Raw genomic sequence first — 19096 nt, 5'->3', positions numbered from 1 at the left:
CAATAGAGGTGATTTGGTATAGAGTCATGAAAATCCAGTTCCGAGACAAGGTGACCATAGGAAAGGTCTATGTAGCTAAACTTGGTAATAATTTGTTAGGATGGCGACACCAACGGGACATGGGTATTAAATTAGATCCCAATTCTGATAATCAAGTTATGGTGGTAAGCAATGGGGGTGACTCAATGGAGATTTGTAAGGAGTTCCAAGTGTGTTCAGTGAAAATTTAGGTTGCCTCACAAATTTTGAACACAAGATTATTCTTTAAAAAAATGCAGTGCCGATTGTACATAAAGTCAGAAGAGTACATAGGTTGATGTTAGAACCTCTTAAAGCAGAACCTAATAGGTTACTTAAGGCCGGGGTTATTGAGGAGCTAGAATCTTCGGAGTGGTTGGCCCCTGTTGTATTGGCACCCAAAGATAATGGGAAGCCCATCCGTATGTGTGTGGACATCAGAGATCTTAACAAGTACATATGGATAGATCATCAACCCCTACCCAATATAACAGAAGAGTTGTCATGTTTAGGTGGCTCAAGGGTGTTTAGTGTATTGGACCTTTCCTCGGCTTATCATCAGATTGTTTTGCACCTTGAGTCCAGGCATCTCACCTCTTTTTTTACACCTTTGGGGGCTTATCAATTTTTGAAGATGCCCTTTGGTCTGGCCTCTGCGGCCACGTGTTTCCAATGCATCATGAAAAAAATCTTGGGAGAAATCTCTGGCACGTTGTTTTTCCAGGATGACATATTAGTTCATGGTAAAACAGTGGCTGAACATGACAAGATATTAAGAAAAGTTTCAAGCAAATTAGCAGAGGCCGGTCTTACTGTTAAGAAGGAAAAATGTAATTTTAGAGTCACTTCTGTGACATACCTGGGTCATACCATTTTTGGTGAGGGGATCAGACCCAAGTTGGAACTAGTTGATTCTATAATTCATGTACCTGAACCCAGAGACAAAGATGACGTGAGGTCATTCTTAGGGTTGGCGGAGTATTACTCTAAATTTATTCCCAACTTTTCTAGCGTGACACAACCCTTGAGAGCTCTTTTGAAGAGGGGTTGTGAGTTCGTCTGGGAGAAAGAATGCATGACTGCTTTCTCTTTTGTAAAGAACTGCATTGGAATGATGCCCACCTTAGGGCATTTTGATGTGTGTGCGAAAACGTACTTGTACACTGATGCTAGTATCAAGGGTTTTGGTGCTGTTCTGGTACAAAAAGTAGGTCAAGAGGAGAAAGTAATAGCCTTTGCTTCCCGTTCCCTCAAGGAGGCTAAACAACACTATTCGGTCATAGAAAGAGAGGCACTTGCCTGTATGTGGGCAGTCAAACACTTTAAATTTTACTTGTGGGGTTTACCTTTTGTGGTGAGGACAGATCACAGACCTCTCGTCCAAATTTTCTCTCCTAGGAAAAATGAAGAATTGACCCCGAGAATACGGAGGTGGACAGAAGGGTTGTTAGAATACAACTTTGTCATGGAATATGTGCCTGGGCCGAGGAATATTGTGGCAGATTTCTTGTCCCGTTCTTCGGTTGATAGTGGTGAGGAAGTAGAAGATGAGGTTATGATCAATTGGGTAAGAGAGATGGCCATCAACGAAGAGGAGTAGAAATTGGCTGTGGAGAGAGATTCGGACAGACATAAGACTGGAGAATTCATTGTTAAGGATTGGCCAGAGTTTAGGGACATTCCTGACTCATTGAAGGGCTATTGGAATGTGAGAGACAAACTTTCCTTAAATGGAAGTGAGTTATTTAGGGGAAGCAAATCCATACCTCCTAAAGGGCTGAGGAACAACATTTTGAATCTGGCTCACGAGGGGCATCTGGGCAGGAGTTTAACCAAATCCAGACTTAGGGGCATTTATTGGTGGCCAGGGTTGGATAGTGAGGCTGAGGCGGTTGTGAAAGACTGTATGAGTTGTGCACATAGTGACAAAAGCAAGGTTGTGGTGAGAGCGCCACTCTCCCCCGTTGAGATTCCGGAAAAACCCTGGGTGAAACTAGGTCTAGATTTTATGGGTCCTTTTCATCTTTTACCACCGAACGAACGATATGTCATACTCATGGTGGATTAGGCGTCCAAATGGGTGGTGACTAAATGTGTGAACTCAATTGATACTCGTACAGTAATTGAGTTTCTGGAAGAAGAATTCTCTAAAGAGGGTATACCCAGTCATTTAGTCACAGACAATGGGGTACAGTTGACATCACAAGACATGAAGCAATTTCTAGACTCCCTTGCTATTGTACACTTGAGGACAGCCTTGTATCTGCCACAAGCCAATGGTCTAGCTGAGCGTATGAATAGGATGGTGAAGACTTGTGTGCAAGAAGCTATTGAGACTAGAACTTCTTTAGCTAATCTTCTGAGAGATTTATGGTGGGCACATCGCAACACTCCAAATAGCATCACCAACATAGCTCTTTTGAGTACATGAGGGGAAGTTTGGGTTGAACTAAATTGTTCCCGGCATGGTTCGATAACACTTTAGCTCGGGTCGATCTGGATCTGGAAAGGTTTGATAAGGTACCCGGTCTCCGAGAGAAGTACCAACGTAATTACAAGTTGCGTTTTGATGCTAAGCATTGTGTTGCGAGAGCGAGGTGGAAGGTCGGTGACCTGGTGTCGGTGAAGAACCCGAGTTTTAAAACTAAAGGTAAATCATCCTTCAAGGGCCCTTTCCGCATCAGAGAAGTAAGGAAAAACATTGTGATTCTTGACAATGGGGATGCGTGGAGCATGTCCAGAATTGCGAACTGGACACGTGCGGAAGACTCCTCTACCTTGAAAGATCGGAGAAGAAATCATTTCATGGAAACTTCCAAGGAGTTACCACGTACCAATGTTTCATCAAGATTACTTTCCAAACCAGTCTGGATGAAAGACTATTTATCTTGACTCGTTGTTATTTGCAAGTCTGTTTTAACACTGTATGTTTTTTTCTCATCGCACTGTTGTATCGTTGTTGGGTTATTGAGATATTAATGTAAGGGAGGGGGATGTGTTGTAATGTCACTAGCTTGAGCTAGGCCTGGAACCTCGCTGTCTTCTGTGTTCCAGGACTCACATTCTGAAGCCTGTGAGACGCTAAGGTTCTAGGAAGAAGGCGTTGGGTTGTGGAGATTGGGTGTTGAGAGACGGAGCACAGAACCTGTTTGGTTTGGTTTTACTTCAATAAACCTTTGTTCAATTCGCCTTCTCCACGTCTTCATAACAAGGTGGAAGTGACATATTTTCGCTGGGGTTAGTCGTTATGGTGGTAGGTGGTCAGAACGGCAGTGCAACTCCTCATTGGTTAACACTGGCATCTATGGGGAACAGGGGCCAATCATGATCAGCGCGGGCGGTGACAGTGCATACCGCCGCGGTCCTCACCACCATTTTGTGTAGCTCTTGCCACTTGACTCCTGTACTTCGAGACGCCCACTACTCCACTGCGTGTGCTGCTATGTCCTGCCCCCGGTTGTACAAATGCCATGTGCTACAGGGGAACAGGCCCCGGCCTTTACCTTGGAGGAGTTGGAGAAACTTGTGGACGGGGTCCTACCCCTGTATGTCAAGCTTTATGGCCGACCAGGGGACCAGGTGAGTGGCATTATAGCATCCTAGGAGTGTGTAAGCCAATGCAGCAGATGCATGTGGGTGTGTTGGATGTCCCAATGGATAGGTGGAGTGTGACAGGCCGTATGTGTGAAGGGGCATGAATGGGAGTTATTGTTTGAGTACAGATACATGTCGTGTTGTATCCCAAGTGCTAATGTGGAAGCAAAACCTACAGTAATTTTCTTCTATGTGTCTCCCATGCAGGTTAGCACCCATCAGAAGAAGGGGATGTGGAAAGCCATCGCCAAGGAATTGCGGACCCTGGGGGTCTACAGCCGGCGAGCACCCACTGCAGGAAGCAGTGGTAGGATCTGAGACGTTGGGCCCGGAAGACCACAGAGGCCCAGCTGGGGACCGCCTTCCAACAAGGAAGGGGTGCACGTCGGACCCTGACCCCCCAATGGTGTGGATGGGTGCTTGAAGGCAGCATAGCAGCCACTAGGGGGTGAGTACCACCACTGTTCTGTGCAGCTGGGTGCAATAGGGTGGGTAGCAGGTAGTATCAGGGTTATGGATAGGTGTAGGCATGCAGCTGGCCCCTTAACTCACTAGGATTCTGCAGTAATCTGGGGATGGGTGGGAATGTAGCCATGTAACGGGTCCTATGGGTAAGCCTGTTGACCTGATGTACCACCTCTTCGATTTGTCACATTGTAGTGGAACTGGATCACTCCCAGATTGCCATAGTCTGCCTGGATGGGGATGTAGGGACTGGATGGTGATGTGGTTGGCTAGTGTGGCGTCAGTATGTCAGTGTAGTTTGGGAGCTGGATTTCCTTTCATAGGTATTACCTTCATGGAGTTGGTAATGGTGAGGGATAGGTTTTGGGATGTGCATGACTGCATTTGTGCCTACATCATAAGTGAACTGTACTTGACAGCCTGCATCCCTTTCTTTTTCCACCCCACCCTGTCAACTTGTCTCCTTGTGTGCATTAGCATCATCAGACGAAGGAGAAGGGGCACCGTTGAGTGGGGATGCTGCAGCCCATGGGACCCAGGAGGCAGAGACCACCGATGCCGAGGGGACCAGTGGGTTGGAGGGCCAGGGGAGCACCACGGGGAGGCAACTACCACTGCTGGTAGTGACTCTGATACCTCCTCTGATGGCAGCTCCCTGGTGGTGGCAGACCCTTCTGGGACCACCCAATCTTTGTCATCTCCCAACACCCCCGTACCAGCACCGCCCTCTTAGTAGCTCCCCTGAGTTTCCCGTGCCCGCTCACCTAGGAGCGTGGGTGTCTCCTTTGCCCTAGGCACCTCAGGCCCTGCCCCAGTCAGCCCTGCTGCCCTCACTGAGGAGGCTATTGACCTCTTGAAATCTATCTCTGTAGGGCAGACAACCATCATGAATGCCATCGAGGGGCTGGCATCCCAGATGCAGCAATGCAATGCCTAGCTGGAAGGCATTCACGGTGCCATGTCTGGCCTACTGAGATATTTTCAGGCTCTGGCCTCCTCTTTGATGGCAGCCAGTGTCGCTGGTCTTTCCATCCCCCCTCCTACCACCTCTCTCCCTTCCAGTACCCCTCACCCGCCCCACGCACACATGCAGACAAGCATACACCCAAGACAACACTCAGGAAACTCCATGTGACACACAAGCAACACACGTCCCAAGACAAGCATGCACACACTCCACATACAACTGCAAACACGACAACATCCCCTTCCCCCACTGTGGGGCCCCACCCTCTCCTCCCTGTCTATTACCTCACCACGCACAGCCACATGCACTGTACCCTCAGTCACTGCTCATGCGCCCATTTGCACAGTCACAACAGCAGTCATCCACACTTGCATCCCAGACACCACACCCGCACTCACCACGACACCAACAGACACCACCACAACATCCTTCCATACTAGCTGCCTGCATTCTCCCACTCTTTCTACCGCCCTCCTCCCAATACACACAGACACTCACACTCATCCACACAACATACATCCACCAAACATAAGCAGACTCAGCATGCACCTCCATCCACTCACAGCAAACTTACACCACATACAACCACTCCCCCAACCTCCACTCCCAAGCCTGTCTCCAAAGCCCCTCCACCTGCACCTAAAAAAGTTTTCCTTTCCTGTGTTGACCTATTTGAACCCACTGGCCCACCCTGTCTTGTCCCCAAACGTTCCCGTGGCCTCCCCAGATCCAGTCCTTCCCCTTCAAGCTCCTCCACAGCCCTCCCTTCCCGGTCCCCTGTCCCTTCCCCAGAAAGTAAAAAAATGTGTTGGAGGCCTGATCCCTCTCCCATCCCCAGTCAAGCCCACTCCCACTCCTTCCAAGGGCAAGCACAAGTACCCACCCCCTCCAACTCCTAAGCCCAAGTCCCCCCCTTCCAAACCTAAGTCCCCCCGCACCCCCCCCGCCCCTGAGGTGCCTGCCTCCCCCATTGATGCCCCTGCCCTGTGGAGGCCATGGTCATGGTAGGAGTCAAGTATGTGCCTTGTTGGTACTCAGACATTTTCTATGGACTGGCCCATGGCCTTGTTTGTACATAGTTTAATTTTCTTTTGCATACTCATTTAATATATCTGGCCAACAGGCATGTTGGTGCAATGATATTCCGTTGTCCTGCGTTTTAATATGGGAGGGTCCTGTACACAGGTATGTGCATCCATTTATTTATTTCTCTGCATGTGTCAGGTAAGTATATTTCTGTGCTGAGTGTATACCTTGTTTGACCTGTGTGCACGTTTGTGTGTGTATGTGCGTTTGGGTGTTGGTGGAGAGGGTGTGTGTGTATGGGTGTTGGTGTGTGTGTATGTGAGTGTGGTAGTTGGTGTGGGGGATGCGTGTGACGGGTGGGTGTGTCCCCATCCCTCCCGTGTGTGCTATGTGCCTGCACTCACCGTTGTCATCTTCATCGGCGGTCACAGTCCTGGAGATGAATCGCAAGGATTAGCACTAGAAAGATTTTGAGTTCACGCTCCACGTCGTTGTAGGCCTCGTATGTGTCCCTACGGTGAGTGCTTCCTTTTATACAGCTCCTTTCTGCCAGGCTTTGTATAGTGGTGGTTCTGCCCCGGAAATCGTGGCGGTGTGGTGAATCTAAATACGGTGGGCGGATGGGCCTTTCTACTGGCCTGAAGATGGCCATCACCATTGTTGGCAGTCGTACCGCACTGACGGTGAAGTGGCTGTATTGCTTACAGTTCACAGCCGCATTCATAATACGGTGGTCTGCACCGCCACCCTGTTGGCGGTCTGCACCGCTGCCGCCGGTGGGGCGGTCCAACACTGCCATACTCATAATGAGCACCTACGTTTCTTCCTAATATGTTAAAAATGGATGAGGAAGAATACAACAACTGTTCCCCCAACCAGCTCCCCCTATCTCCAGTTTGAGGGGTTCTGTCAAGGGAACCCTAATCACCGTACTAGAGACCCCTCGTATGGGGGTGGTGTTTCTTGATAAGGGGACTGTCCCTTCTCAGAGGCATGACCTTGCTGCCCCTCTCTCTACCAAAAAGCTGTATGGTGTGTCATTTACCAATAATGTGACCACGGGGTACTCTGCAGGATAACCTAGGGTGGGCAGTAGTGTATGTGTGTCATGAGGTGTTTTGCTGGTAAGTGGCATAGGTTCACTACTTCTCCCTTTGGTTGGTGGGACCAGTCCTACGATTTCACCCTTGCTGTTGGATCCTGAGTGATTGGAGCTCTCATCCTCGCTATCACTAGTTGCAACATAGTTCAGCGCTGTTACAAAACTCCCTGTCACCAGTGCATGTCCGCCCAGACGGGTGGGGACACATGCTTCCTGCGCTGCTGAAGTTTGAATTACGGAGCATGGCAGAGCATGGCTGGTGAACTGGTGTAACCTAGTGCAGGAACGGATGGGATGAATTAAAAAAAATACCTTATACCACCCCTAGCGCATGCTGCCCGATGCCGAGGGAAGGCTCTGCACTGTACATGGGACCAAATTAGCTAGAACGAAAGTCTGTCAATATCAGCTCTCGGACAAAGATAGCAACAATTTACATGGAGAAGAAGGAACAACTCAAAAACTACAGGCTCTCTTCAGCTAAGCACAAGCTACACCTAATCTCCAAGGTCCAAATTTTTCCCTAACATCTGAATTGCATCCTTTTGACACCCAGGGGGTTAGCGTACCATGTGTGTCATGCTCAGCAGTCCAAGCAAATAACACCTCTCACTTGTTTCGGACACCACCAGTGTTTAAGAGACCGGTAGTGCTGAGAAAATATTTTTAGATTAAAAACCTCGCCTCTTTTGTTTGCGCAGATGTGAATCCGTACAGGTGGGGTCCCCTTCCTTCGGCTGCAGTCTAGGCTCGGAGGACCAATCTTTCCTGCCTGGCTCATCAAAAATGTTGCTCGAATGTGGATTTACCATAAAGAAATGAAAGACAAGAGGCGTTTTGCAAAGCAGGAACAGTTGGTTTAATTAAACGAGGCAGTCAGGAGAGGGCAGTACAGAGTAAGGTTCTGATGACTGTCTCTCAAAGTTACAGAGTTCTGAGAGTCCTTTTATACTATTTTGAAGTGTAATCAAATAATTCTATACATTCTTTTCCAAAAGGAATCTGGGTTCAGTGATGGAGTTGTAAATCTGTCCATCTGATAAAGTGCTCAGGTGGGTCTTGACATTGCGTGGACAAAATGAGGGCCAGTAGGTAACATGTCAAAATGTCCGGCATTGGGAGCAAGTGATCACTGCATGTAGTGTGTGTTTTGTGTTCTGATTGGCTGAATGTTCCTAACTTCGTGTGGCATCTGACTTTTATGGTATTTTGCGAATGTGAGGCCCTTCAGCCAAGTGTGTTTTATTAGGGGGCAATCTCATAGGGCCTTTTTGGAGTTGCTGGCTATCTGGGGAATTGATCTAGGTTTTTCCTGTTTGCGTGTTTGTCTACGTGCTACGTGTTACCCCACCTGTGATCTGTCAGTCAGTTGCTTCATGCCTAGGTTGCAGGGCTTGCCTGACCACGTTTTTCTGACACAGGGTTGACGGGGAGGTCATGTTAGGTGGATTCGACAACAGTGATACGAGTTCATTGTTATGCAAGCACATATCATGGCGTACATTTACATTGTTTTTATGCATATTATCAATTGTTAAACGTCTCTGTATTACTGTTCTGCTACTATAAAATCAGGGTGCATGCTTATCTCGGGAAGACTTTTGGCATGTGAAAAACATTAGCAGCCCTTCACAGTGGTACATTATCTCCTTTATGGTACGCAAAGAACACTATCTGTTTCTATTGGAATACAAGTTGTCAAAAACTAGACAAAAGTCAAGCAGTGTGTAAAAATGGGCAGACATTTTAAACAGAATATGTCCATAGACCTCCTGTATAAACTGCTGATGCAGTTATTCAATCTAGGGCATGTGTATAAACAATAACATTGGGTCATAATTCCAATTAAATGTAAATCCAAAGCTCAACAGATGGTGGCCTTTTTGAAGGCCATTTCCCAGCGACAATCATCAATACCTAGACATCTCTTCCTGAAACGGAAAATAAGACCTTGCCACTCACAGAATATTCAATTACTGTGATCTGAAAGTAAATTCTATTGTTCGTTTTGAGCAAAATGTATTTTTTGTCTCCAAAATAGGACTAAAGTCTGCAACAATTATTTGGAGGAAAATCTTTAAAATGGCCAATTGCATCATCTAATTCTCCAGCTGGGGCATTGCTCTTCTTTGTTCCTGTAAACTAGTGTGGCCGAAATCAAATTACCATCAAAAGTCCTTGTTGTCTACCTTTGATTCCCAATATCATGAATGCTGTTTGTGTAGCTATGGTATTTACTAGACTTGATCTTATAGGGGCCTACCCTCTACTCAGAATCAGAAATGGAGACAAGTGGAACACCATCCTCAGAACTCCATTGGGGTATTTTGAATGTAAGGTAATGTAATTTGGTATGTGCAACACACCATGCATTGTCTGAAGTTTTGGGGATTCCACCTTTTCTGACTTACTGCTGTACGTAATGGTAGCATACCGGAAGGCATCCTTATGTTTTACAGTTTTACAGAGACTGAAAGATAACAGCCTTTTAGTCAAACCCTAAAAATGCCAATTTGATCAAGAGCCTATACAGCATCTTGGTTTATTGTATTCAAAGTTGGAATAGCATATGCATTATGCATTATAAGAATGTCAAACCATCTACCATGTAGATCTCAAGAATTTCACTTCTAAATCTAAATGGGCTGGCAAATTATGATTGTAAACTCATTCATAACTTTTCTAAAATTGTAAATATTATCACAGATTTATTAAAGAAGGGTATGATTTTTCAATGGAACCAAGAAGCTTTGCAAGTCTTTTTTGATGTAAAGAACAGATTCACCCATCATTAAAACTTACATTTTTGACGACAAGCAGAATTCAGAAATTGTGGTTATGCTCACTTGACGTATTGTTTTCAGCAATACAATTTGAAAATTACTTACATTCCTGAATAAAAAAATACTATAACGGAGTGCCTATCAGACATTTTAAGTGAAAGATCTCATGCCTAAAGAAGTGATCTTTTTAATTAATTGATTTCTTGATCATAAAAGAATTGATGCAAGAACCAAAAGTTTATTCCTGTAAGAAGAACAATAATGTTAAGATTAGAGATGTGCTAATCTTTGTAAGCAAGAGGCTATTTATACTGGCTAAATATTAGAAGAGATTATTCTGCAACATCATTATGATTCAATTTTGATGGGTCATCAAGTTCAACAAGTCACTGGAAATCTTATTTTGTGAAGATTGTCTTGGCCAACTCTTCATCTGGTTATTAGGAATTAGGTTGAACCCTCTGGTGTTTGTGCTCTAGATAAAGAATTGACTAAAGTCAAGTCCAGCTGGCCCCATCCTCTAGAAATTCCTAGTCATCCTTTGAAATTCATTTCAACAAACTTCAAATATTATAGTGACAATTGGCTCCTTCCTGAAGATAGCTCATTTGTATCCCTTAAATACAATTCCTTCCACTCTTCAAATGGTTAAGACTTTCTTTTCTGAGATTGTTAGATTTCATGGATTACCAGAGAATGTAATATCCAACAGAGAGGTTCAACTTGTTTCAAAATCATGGATCCACTTGTGTCATAATTAGGCATTAATGAAGGTTTGTCTCATGGATAAACAGAGAGGGTGAATAAAAATGTGGAAGAATGTGCTTTGTGAGTGCAAGCAGACTAATTGAAACTTGTTACTTCCCTCATCAGAGTTTGAGTGCAATAATACAAGATATTTTTCTACTAGATTCAACCCATTTCTTAACAGATATGATTTCCAACTGAGTATTTTCTGATCACATCCTCTTTCTTTCTTTCTTCCTTTCTTTTCTTTCTGTCTTTCTTTCTTTCTTTCTTTCTTTCTTTCTTTCTTTCTTTCTTTATATCTTTCTTTCTTTCTTTCCTTCTTTCCTTCTTTCCTTCTTTCTCTCTTTCTTTCTTTCTTTCTTTCTTTCCTTCTTTCTTTGTTATTTCAAGATTTTAAAAAGGTACAAGTATAACTTTTAGTTCATTTCAAGAAAAGTAAAGGCGACCAATTCAAACAGGCAAAAAAGATAGAAGATGAGCCCCAAAATGCAAAGTTGAAGGTAATGTCTGATCCTCGTCATCACATTTTTCTACCAGATTGTGTAAATCTGAGCTATCACTCACTAGATTGGTAATTCTCCCATTACAGTATTCCCCAAGTTACTTCACTCTTGGTGAATCTATCCTTCATTGAATGTATTTCAATTAAAACTCATTTATCCTGGTTACTTATGTAAAAGACCTAATCCACACTAATCAATTTTGGAAAATAGAAATGAGAAATGTATTGTAAAGGAGATATGTGATTCTAGAATAATATGAGGTAAACTCTAATGTTTAATTGATTGGGAAGCTTATCCAGCATCTCAAAGATCACAGGAGCTTACTACTTTGATTCATACTCATTATGTAATTGAGATGTTTCATCAACTTTATCCTAATAAAGAGGAAAGAGTGTTAGGATTGCTTCCTTACCACCTAAGAGTGTTGTCCTAGCTCAGCTGTGTCACTCCGGTGCACCTTGGAGTTTGTCGGTCAAGGTTACAGACGCAATGTTTAACACTGCACATTGGAGCCACGCAATGCATGCAGTGGCTGCTTCTTATTGTATTTTGTTTAATTAGCATCTTTGGGTGCATGATCCAGTCAGTTTTAAACTGACTTGGATCCACTTTGTTTTTTTCTTTGATTTAGCTGCCCAGGCTAAATTTCTAGGAATCTCTTCCTGGCCATGTGGTGACATTTTTTAATCTAACTCGGCCTAGAGTATTGTCATCACTCAGAATGTGGCTCACTTAGAAGCTCTTTTTTCCGCTTAGCTCCTGTTTGCCTGCTTGTTTTTTTACCTGTTATCAGAGGATTTTTCTGCAATACGATTTTCTTCCTTTAAAACATTGCAATTCTCTAGTGATCTCTGAATGGCTTTTCTGCTACACCTGTTATTTATCAATCTGGAGCAAGAATAAGTATTTAAGAGAAATAGGCCATACCTGGTAGAGAATGTGTGGCCTTCAAGGTCTACCAGCAAAAGGCCAGTGTCTGACACTTTGATTGACTTGGACCAGAGTAGCATCATTATATCTTATATGGTAAACAATTAAATTAGCTCTTTCAAAACTCTGAAATGTTTCTGTACTCAGTAATTACAATATAGTTACATTTAAAACCATAATTTTCTCCTACAACAGTACAACAGGCATATGCTTAAAAAGTATGCAGAATAATTGTGTGACCTTCTTCTCACTTAAAACACTATTTAAATTTCTGTTAGTACTACAACACACAACATAAATGTACCCCAGTTAATAAGGCACTTACACAGGTCACTTTTAAATATCTACAGCATGTCACAGAAGTGCCTCCATCATGTCCTGTATTATTGAGAGAGATTTGCATGGAGGAGAAACACCTGAGGGATATAGATGAATAATCAAAATAATAAACTGTTCATTCAGTCTTTTGTCTATTGGAGAATAAGGTACTACTGATTTTCACTGGCGACACGTCTGTTCAAAATCATCTAGACGAAATGTGTAAGAGGACCACCACGCTCATCTTTCACAAATGCAGTGAAGTAGGACATATGAATATGTTCTGTAAAAAACAGTGGTAACTACAAAAAAGTTGCAAAAAGCTATCTGAATTTGAATCAACCTTTTTGATGTACCTGTTTGGGTTGTGGAATGGGCAACTACTGGGAAACGGGATAGTGTAAGCCAGGTTCCCCTCATCTATAAATACAATTACAAGACTACTTGGAACATTTAAAATTGTAACGCTTCAAGAGTTGGGCACTGTTAGAGAGGGTCTCTGTGAGTGCACTGGATACAAGAATGTGAAGATTTGTATTTTGCAGGATAATACTGGTATGCAAGCAGATTTGTACACTTGAAGACTTACTAAGATGATCAGTGATGATGGAATGGAACACAAACCTCTAATGTGCTGGGAACAAATTGCAATATATGTGTAACATTACCCATGTTTAAGCTTTAAACATGCATCCTTTGTGTAAGCAGGCATATCTGAAAAATCTGAGAATTACCTGAGGGAGTAGTGGGAAACGTCATATGTTTCAGTAAACGTCCATTGAAAATATCATCAAAGAATCAGATGAAGGTATTGGGAAAGTCCATTATACAAAGCACCAGAAGATGTATCTTTACAAAAGCATTACTGTGAAAGTGTCTTTCTTACCTCCAAATAGAAAGTGCTAGAGTATTTATATTTACATGGCAAATGTAACCAATCATGGCATTACTCTAATTGGGGAAAGCAAGATAGCTGAACTTCTTCCAACCTCCACCACAGCTCAAGGAGCCAACAATTGGAAAGGTTTTCTTATGATAGCTGTGGTAAATGTTGACAAGTTACTTTTATCACACAGAACATTGACCAGATTTGGGTGTGTTCCTTGCTAAAGAACAAAAGGCTTCTATGGTTGCCAAAATCCTTTGGGAAACATGTATTGTTGATTTTGCATGGCCTGCCACAATACATTCTGATAAAGAGAGAGACTTTGAATACATACTAGTTAAAACATTGTTGAATAATTTGCCATGAAAACACAATCATCCTGAAGTGGAAGCTGAACTAAAACATTAAAACCAAACATTGCTTAACATGCTGGAAAGTCCACAAGAGGAAGAGTAACTGTACTGGAGTGAGTATGTATACGCACATAAGTGTACATAAATGATTCAACATGATATTCCTCGTGTTACCTGGAGTTTCGAAGAGATGTTTGTTTACCAGTTGATTTATATTTTGGAACAATTCCAGATGGAAAATATGCTGAGTCTCATGAAGTATGTACAGAAACAACAACTTAATCAAACTTATCAACTTGGAACTTCTACTGCAGACAAGAATGTTATTTGAAACAAAGAAAGATATCATCAAAATGTGAAGCAACAACACCTGCAAAATCTGGAAACAAAAGGCCTGATTCAGAGTTTGAGGCACAGATCACTGCATCACAAAAAGTATGGATATTCGATTCATCCTATTGTAAGTGCATTATATCCTATGTCACATTTGCACCCATCACCAAACTCAAAATCAGGCCCACCATGTTACTTTTAATCAATTTAACCTCCTCTTTACATGAGGTGGAAATTTGATATGGGTGGTCAAACAAATTTTTCCAGACTATGGCCTCAAATGTGTGTCTGGAATAAGTCATCCAAGAAAAGCAAACCACACTGTCTAAAATTAGACAATCAGAAATACAAAACCTAACTAGATGCGCCTCCAGATTAGACCATGTTCTACTCCACACCAAAACCGGAGCGACTGACAGCGTGTCTTCTAAATACCCTAGACCTAATTCTTCAAGGTGTACAAGAGTTGCCACTCCTTGTGGAAACATTAATAATCTCCAAATTAAACTATTATCTGCCTGTTGTAAGGCAGACTGATTTAAGTATCCCCATAGACCTACCCCACAGGATCCAGCAGAAAAGAATTTAGTTTTGTATAAAATCAGCAGTTCATTAATGGGCTTTCTATGAAACCTGTGTTAGAATCTAAAAATAGCCTCCATATGTTTCTTAAAATGTTGTACCCTGTTATTCACAAGTGACTTCCATTTAAAACAGGATCTACACATAGGGGGTGATTCTGAGCTTGGCGGGCGGCAGGAGCCGCCCGCCAAGCGGGAACCGCCAGAAGACCGTACCGCGGTCAAAAGACCGCAGCAGTCATTCTGGGTTTCCCATTGGGCTGGCGGGCGACCGCCAAAAGGCCGCCCGCCAGCCCAGCGGGAAACACCCTTCCACGAGGAAGCCAGCTCCGAATGGAGCCGGCGGAGTGGAAGGGGTGCGACGGGTGCAGTAGCACCCGTCGCGAATTTCAGTGTCTGCTAAGCAAACACTGAAATTCTAAGTGGGGCCCTCTTACGGGGGCCCCTGCAGTGCCCATGCCATTGGCATGGGCACTGCAGGGGCCCCCAGGGGCCCCACGACACCCCATACCGCCATCCCGTTCCTGGCGACCAAAACCGCCAGGAACAGTATGGCGGTATGGGGGTCGGAATCCCCATGGCGGCGCAGCAAGCTGCGCCGCCATGGAGGATTCCCCTGGGCAGCGGAAAGCCGGCGGGAGACCGCCGACTTTCGGTTTCTGGCCACGGCTGTACCGCCGCGGTCAGAATGCCCAAAGGAGCACCGCCAGCCTGTTGGCGGTGCTCCCGCGGACCACGCCCTGGCGGTTTTTACCGCCAGGGTCAGAATGACCGCCATAATCTCCAAATATTTAAAATCTTTCACTTTTTCCAATGTAGTATTCCCCAGTACAAAAGTTTTTGATTTTGTCGTACGGGGACCGCAGGTCATGATAAAGGATTTAGAATAGGTAACTTTTAGGTCCAAGTCACCCATAAAAGAGTGAAAAGAATCCAATAATATTTGGAGACCATTAGCCATGCAGGCTATAAGGACAGCATTGTCCGCATAAAGGAGAATGGGGTTATTTTGCAAGCCTATATAAGGGATATCCTGTCCGACTTCTGCCAAATATGTGGTAATTCTGTTTATATATCAAATGGGGGCAAGGATACAACCCTGCCTCACCCCGAGAAGAATTAATATGGGGGGTTGCTTCACCCAACCTGCCGTAACAAACTTTAATGGTAAGGCCTTGGTGTAAGCGTTTGATTAAAGTAAGCAATTCCAATTAAACCCCCATCTTCTCCATCAATGACCAGAACTTTGACCGGTTCACCATATCAGCGGTGTAGGATAAATCAATAAACATCAAATGTAATGACCCTTCCTTCACCATTACATATTTCCCTGCCGGGAGGTAAAGATATAGGCACTGATCAACAGTGCACATATTGGGTCTAAAACCATATTGCACATTCAATCAAATATTATGTTCTGTGGCCCAAGATGCCAACTGAGCTAGGAGTTCACTGCCCAGGATCTTCATACTGGAATCTATTAACGATATAGGCCTATAACAAGACGGTAATTGCCAGTCGCCCTTTTCAAAAATTGGAGAAATTATGGCAGTTTTCCAAGACTCTAGAATGTGACCTGAGGCTACACCCCTAAAAACATTTGTCAAAAGTGGCACCCAGATTTTGGGCTTTGATTTAAAAATATCAAATGGTACACCGTCTGGACCAGGAGCCTTCCCCGCAGCACATTTCCCTAGCGCTGATAGGACCTCTATTACCTCAAAAACTATACTAGATTTCTGGGTAGGGTCAAACTGCGGCATAAGCTAAGGTGTATCCGTTACATTAGGTGTTACATTAGATTTTGTATTAAACATGTCTTCATAATGTGCCACTCATAAATCTGCTAGAATTTTGGTATCATGAAGTGCAACCTCTTGTTCACAGAAGAAAGGGCGATTTACAATTTCCCAAAAGGATGAATTACCATTGTGATATAAGATCCTCCCAGGATTGTGTCTGAATCTCCTCTGTCCCTTTTGCTATTGTGGTTTTTATAGTCAAATCTAGCAGCTCTAACTTCACTCAATTGCCTATGTTTCATATTTAGAGAAGTTTTAAGTTGCTTGTGCGCCTGGCTACAGGCAGAATTAAACCATTTACAGGGTCGTTAATCCTTTTTGGGGTTATCAATAGACCGTTTTTCTGCAATAGCTCTGCATAAAATACCAAGGGCCAGATTTAAGAAGCCCCTAGCGTCACCTTGCGCCACACTTGCAACATTTTTTAAAATGCAAATGTGGCATTAGGGTGGCATTTCCCCCACACCATATTTAAAAAGTGACGCAATGCATGCATTGCACCACTTTGTAACCCTTTGTGCCACATTATGCCTGCGCCAGGCATAATGTTTGCAAGGGCGGCATTCCAGTGCTAGGTGGTCTGAAAAAAATGGCGCAGTGAAAATTAACATATTTCACTGCATAATTTTTTTCAGTCATTTTTAACACCTGCTCAGAGCAGGTATTAAATGGTGCACCCATTCACATCAATGAACCTCCTTGCACTTTGCTACACAAGCATCAGAATTTTTTACGCTAGTTTAGCGAAGCGCCACAATAGCATACATTTTTTTGATGCTATTGTTCTAACCACCTCCCTGGTGCGCCGTATGTTAAATGCGGCGCAACCATGATGTAGTTAGGTTCTGGTAGTGGGGCACAGAAAAGTGGCGCATCAAAGCTGATGTGCCACTTTTTCATAAATCTGGTCCTAAAATCTTTCAACATTCTGGAGACTTCTATATAGTTGTCGAGACAGGTTAGTACTAGAGGTAAGTTTTGTGAAATTATTTGTGCATTAAAAGACTCAGGTTTAACCTTGTCCCATTTGATTCTAATCCCTCTTTTTTCTGGATAAGTTTCCTTATTACCTTTATTTTTGGTAGGGTTAGTGATCTGTAAATTCAGAGTTAATACTAAAGATTTATGGTCACTTCTGCAATGCAGAACTACACTGAAATCTGTATAAGCTTGTATAAATTCAGGGGACTTAAAGGTAAAACCAAGGGTGCTGCCATTTTTACTACCTGTAAACTGGAATTGAATTTCCCCTCAAGTCTGTGATATCATTTACACACACAAGTTCATGTTTCAGGATAATAGAGTTCAGAGCCTCCTCATAGGGTCTGTGTGTAAAATGGGAGACATCTAAATTTCTGTGATTTCTAAAATTTCAAACCCTTTCTCCTCTAAGATTACACAACTTAATATCGAAATCCCCCACCCAGATTAAAACTGTAATGCAAATTGTTAAAAAAGAGTCAAGAAAATCCTCAAAAAGGACAATATCCTCAGTGTCCACATGATCAAAATGTTTACAATAAAAGTTCACCATTAAAATATCATACTCCTTTAACAGGGAGAAAAGCATAACCTGGAGTGTAGACCATATGGTAGACACAGTTGAGTAAGGCATTTATATAGAGGGAAACGTTGCTAAGCCCCCCTTGGGTCTGCCCACAACTGAGGGGATCGCTGGTTCCAGGAAGGATTGATAGCCATTTAGGTTTAAAACCTCCTGGGACCTAGGGACAGATGTAGGTAGGAAAAAAATAGCGAGTCGGAAATTGCGATTCAATGCGAATCGCAATTTCCGACTCGCAAAATGGGATTCAAGAAAAAAGAGCGACACCAATTTGCGACTCGCAAATGATGTCGCACCGCGTTTTGTGAGTTTGCTTCTAGCGGGGTCGCTTTTTGCGACCTCGCTAAAAGCGAGCTTGCAATTTGCGAGTCCGGTGTCACAAATTGCGGCTGGCCCGCAAATTGCCTGCAGGTGCAGCATAACAGTTAGGAAATACTCTTCCTGGCTCATGCTGATGACATCAGAACCAGGAAGTCATCAAATACACCTGGGAGGAGAGAGGACCACACCCTTTCCAAACTGCAGTGCAACACCCAGGAGAGAGGACCTGCTGCTACTATGGAGGACACAGGAAGTGCAGGGAGAAAAATAAAACTAAAACTTAAGTTTTCTGATTAAGAACTGGAGGTGCTCACTGAGGAATGCTGCCAGCACCATGACAAACTGTTTGGCAAGGCAGCCCTGAGTGTCCCAAACACAGAGAAACAGAAGATCTGGCTGCAAATCCAGGACCGGGTCAATGCCATAGGGGTAAGGCACCGCACCCTGGAGGAAATAAAAAAAAGGTGGTATGACCTGCACTCCAGGACAAAGGAGAGGGTGCCAGAGCGGCTCAGAGAAACGAGGGGCACCGGAGGAGGCCCATCCACCGTCCCACCACCCTAAGCCATGGAAGCAATGGTGGAGCAGACCCTGGAGCCTGAGGCTGTTTCTGGAATGGGAGAATTGGACAGTTCTGCGCCAGGGACATCCAAAAGTGAGTACCATGAGCAATGCATTCACACATACAAATGCAGTATCCCAGTACACAGCAGCAGGCACAACCAGACTAGCTCCATTCCAGTCTAGCAACACTAGAATGGTGCTTTATAGGCAATGTAGTACGGTAGCCAGCATATAGG

The sequence above is a fragment of the Pleurodeles waltl genome, chromosome 10 (assembly GCF_031143425.1).
Source record: "Pleurodeles waltl isolate 20211129_DDA chromosome 10, aPleWal1.hap1.20221129, whole genome shotgun sequence".
Lineage (NCBI taxonomy): Eukaryota > Metazoa > Chordata > Amphibia > Caudata > Salamandridae > Pleurodeles > Pleurodeles waltl.
The sequence above is the reverse complement of the archived record's forward strand: the minus strand, read 5'-3'. Positions refer to the sequence as shown.